This window comes from Elephantulus edwardii, unplaced genomic scaffold, assembly GCF_000299155.1.
Source record: "Elephantulus edwardii isolate Elephantulus edwardi_28Jun2011 unplaced genomic scaffold, EleEdw1.0 scaffold00032, whole genome shotgun sequence".
Taxonomy (NCBI): domain Eukaryota; kingdom Metazoa; phylum Chordata; class Mammalia; order Macroscelidea; family Macroscelididae; genus Elephantulus; species Elephantulus edwardii.
The window spans coordinates 2914629-2919342 of record NW_006399782.1 but is presented as its reverse complement, the minus strand read 5'-3'; the positions used below and the strand labels follow the sequence as shown (position 1 = coordinate 2919342).

The 4714-nt window shown below is 41.5% G+C and overlaps 1 pseudogene; it reads right to left on the bottom strand.

Annotated features, from left to right (window-relative positions):
• Nucleotides 1-4552: 4552 nt before the first annotated feature.
• LOC102863327 overlaps nt 4553-4714 on the bottom strand; it is a 10803-nt pseudogene continuing 10641 nt past the window's right edge.

Below are 4714 nucleotides of genomic sequence, written 5' to 3'. Positions count from 1 at the left end.
TGAAATGGTCTCTAAATTAAGGTGGAATGTGTTCAATCCCGTACTTTGGTTTGCACGGACTTGCTTTAATTGTCTTCAGGTTCACCTTACACTTACATTTGATACTGTTCTGTAGTCAGCCCCTGTCCTTCTTCTGATGATAATGAGCTTTTCCCATTCTTTATTTCCACTGATGTAGTTGGTAGGATTCTTGTGTATTCCATCCAGTGTGAGCCATGTGTGTAGTTATTGTTTATGTTGCTGGAGGGGGCAGTATTTGCAATGAATAAGTCATTGGTCTGGCAAAATTCTATCATGCTGTTTCTATCACCAAGGCCATGTTTTCTGTTAGTAAAACAGGCGCGGAAACCAAAAGTAAGCAAAGAAACTTTTTATTGGGAACTCATGGGCAACGTTCCCTGTCCCGGACCACAGAGGGGCAAGAAGTGCAGAGAAGTCGCATATAGCATGAAGGTGAACCAGCTGTTAACAACTCAGTGGGAAGGGGCCTTCTCTTGGCAGAGGAAGCAGTCGTGTATCTCACTGATTGGCTGCAGCTACTGGTGCTGTTGGGTGACAGCTGATGATGCTACTAAGCAGACAGTCTCTTTGTAGAGGAAGTGGTTGAGTGTGTCAGAGATGATGAGGATGGCACAGGATAGGACTGGGTTTAGATCTGTTGTTCATAGGATCACTATAAGTTGACTTGATAGCACCTACCAACAACAACAATAGCATAGGACTAGAAGCTATACTGCCAGTACTTCAAATACCCAGCATTACCCCTGGCGAACAGGTTTCAATGGAGCTTTCAGTCTAAGAGATTCTAAGAATAATCTGGACATTTTCTTCCCCTATACCTCACCTCTCTCTTTTCTCTTGAACTTGGGCATGGGACTCCATTGCTAAATTAGTGACCCTCTTGGGCCTCAGCACACTTAGCATTCATGTGAGGTCCATTTCTTAAATCCCCATGATTCTAGAGTAAGAAGGTGCTCTGTGGGAGGTGGCAAGAAGCCTGCTAGAAACTTTGCTTGGGCCTGTCTGCTTAACCCTTAAGCCACGGGGTTAAAGCCCCGGAGATAACTAACAACTTCTAAAGTGAATCCCAATAATCAAGTCTACAGTGGACAATTAATATTGTTAGGTGCTGCTGAGTTGTTTCCAATGCATAACAACCCTCCGGTCAAGAGAAGGAAACCTTGCCTGATGCTGCTCCTTCACAACCTCTGTTGTACGTAAGCCCATTGTTGCAGTCACAGTGTCAGCTTATCTCATTAAGGGTCTTCTTTTTTGCTCACATTCTACTTTAAACATGATGTCCTTTTCCAGAGACTGGCACTTCCTGATAACATGTCCATGGTATCTGAGATGATGTCTCGTCATGTTAACTTCTAAAAACCATTCTAGCTCCACTTGTTCCAAGACAAATGTTTTTCTCCAGATGTGTTGCCTCCAAAGAGCCTCCTGACATCTCACTTTCTCCGTGACAGTCTAGGAGATATCCAATACTTTGTGCCAACATTGCAATTCAAAGCCATCAATTTCAGTCTTCCTTATTCATTGTCCAAACATCAGGTGCATATGCTTTGCCAACATAGCAATTCAATTGCCCAAATATTGCATGCACATGAAGTGATTGAAAATACCATTACATGGGCCAGGAGCCCCTTAGTCCTGAAAGTTATGTCCTTGGCACTTGAAACAGGTCATTTGCAGCAGATTTGCCCTTTGGAATACATTGTTTGATTTTTTTCCCCCCTCATATCAGATGGTTAGAGTGTCTACGTCATAACAAGGTTTAAAGGGCAGCACATGTCATACAGAAGTATGAATGCCCAATCATCATGCTTAGGAATTAGAAAAGGATCCATTTTTTGATTTCTTGACTGTTGCTTCATTGATTATAGATTCAAAGAAAATTAAATCCTTGACAACTTCAATATTTTCTTCCTTATGATGCTGTTGTTCTGCTTAGCTCTTTAATATCTTAATTTCTTCCCTTTGCTTTGGCTTCTCATCACTCTAGTGCATCCATCTTGGTCTTTTCTTCCTCCTCTGTTTTTGTAATGACCCCCTGCATTCTTCCTGGATGATATTCTTAATAAACTCCCATATCACGGGACAATGACCGGGAATGAAAGGAGGAGCTGTGGTGTTGGAGCAGAGTGTTGAATATACCATGGACTGCTAAGAGAACAAACAGGTTCATCCTGGAGAGGGTGAAACCAGCCTGCTCTTTGGAAGCAAGGATCCTGAAGCTTCATCTGACATACTTTGGACATGTTGTAAGGAGAGACAGGTTCTTGGAGAGGAACATCATGCTTGGGAGGGTGGAGGAGAGAAAGACCCTTGATGAGATGGATGGATTTAGTGACGGGGTAATGGGGGTAGGTGTGTTGGAGACAGTAAGATTGGTACAGGATGGAGCAGGGTTTAGGGCTGTTGTACATAGGGTCACTATAAGTCACAGGTGACTCAATGGCACATAACGACAACAACAACATGGTGCTGTTTATTGGTTCAATTATGAGAATTTTTTCCTTTATGTTGGGTTGTAACTGAAACTGAAGTTTATAATCTTTATACTCTTATCAGTTTTCTTTATTTTCTACATGCAGGGTTATATCATCTGTATATGGCAGCTTGTTGATGTATCTTCCTCCAAGACTGAGGCCACTTTCTCCATTTAGTGCATCCTCCTAAATTATTTGCTTGACATACAGATTAAATAAGTCTAATAAAAGGATACAACTCTGATACACACCTTTCCTGATTGTAAAACATGCAGTATTCCCTTGTTCTGTTTAAATTCATGCTTCTTGGTCTGTATACAGATTCTACAGGTACAATTAAGTGTTCTGGAATCCACTTTCTTTTCAATACTTTCCATAATTTCTTATGGTCCCTTAGAATATCATTGTATAGTCAGTAAACACAGGTAAACAACTTCCTTGTATTTTCTGTTTTCAGCCAAGATCCATTTGACTTCTACCATGATATTTCTCATTCCACATCCTTTTCTGAATCCAGTTTGGATTTCTAGCAGTTCCCTGTCTACGTACTGCTTCCACTGTTTTTTATAACTTTCAGCAAGATTTTACTTCAATATTTTATTGGATAACCATGTTGTTTTGGGGTGTTTTTTTTTCTCCCTTGCTCCTCCAGCTTTATTGGATAGTTTAAAATGACATTTCTATTTTCTAGGACTTCAATTGCTTTTTCCATCTGACTTTTAAAAACTGATTCCGCAAATGAAACACAGTTGTCTTAAGTGATATAGCATACAAAAATCACGTCTTGTTTTCTCTGAAAATGCATTTCTCTGCAATTCCTGAATAGCTCCAAATTATGCTTACTCTGAGCATTGATATTTACTCTGGGTTTTAGTCTTTGAAAAGAACCGTTCTAAACCTTTACCATCACCATGTGTATATCCAGCCTCAACTCTGTGATGAAGGCGTTCCTGCTTTTATTTTGGTTTCTCTCTCCAGTCATTAGTGTGCATGTTTGTCTTCGTTTACTCCCACTCAACTGTATGTTCTATGTAGGGTCTGATACAGATGTTACTTAATGTTATTTAACAGCTACTGAGGTCTTTGTGTCAGCTGGAGGGACCTCTGGCTTCTGGAAGAGAGGCCAGGATGGAACGCTCAGGTGCTTGTGTCTTTCTTTTTGCCACAAGTGGGTGTCGGCAGAGCAGACTTGCCAGATGAACCGAAGGTCTCTGGCCCAGAGGTCGTCAGCATTTGGGTGTGCCGGGATGGCTAAATACTGAAATGTTGGGACACACCTGTAGGGTAAGGACATGTATCTTGGGAATCATTATCTTTGTTCAAACATTCTTCTAAGTCATATAGCTCTGGTGTGTCCACTTGCTATACAGAGGTAACTAATGGTTGCTGTGAAGCTGAACACTGTGACACTGATGTGTCAAATGCATTAACGGTTACCCATGGCAGACAGTATTTGGTGGAGCTCCCTGATTAAAACAAACTTGGAAGCAGGAGTGGCATCCACTCCCGTAAATAGCTTGCCTCCAGAAACCCTACAGACCTGGAGAAAGGATGAAAGTCACACAAGTGTTGAGGACTTTTGTTCATAGGGTCGCTATGAGTCGTCTACGACTCGACAACACTTAACAACAACACAACACTGAGGTCAGACAATCCAAGGCCACAATTATGCTAAAATTAAAGTTACTTACAGAAGTTTATAAACTTCCAAATTGTTTTTACATCCTACATGGGAACATTTCAAGAAACCCAAAATGGGCATACTGGTCTGACTCAACTCTTTCCATTCATTAATTATATTCACCAGGGCCACAGAAAGGGGGTTCTTTAACAAAGCATTATACATGACACCTCTACCAAACTAAACATAGAGGGTTTTTTTGGGTTAAATCAGAAAGTCAGGGGGTTCCCCCCACCTCTTTCCTCCTTTTACACAGCAAGTAAAGCTTACTGGCCTGGGAGCAGCCTCTATCTGCCAACCTTTGGCCAGTGAAGAGTTTTCAGAGAAAAGAATACAACCATCAATCAGAAAAAGGAGAGATGACAAAGGAGAATAATTAAGCTCTAGCCTCAATTGTGCATTCCCGTGCAAGGTGCCCTGGCTCTCCACAGCAGTAACAGTTGACTTCACTTGTCTTGGCTGTAGCTGACGGCTACATGACCAGTTTCGCCACACCTATAACACTTCACTTCTGTGCAATCTTTTATTTCCCCCCCCC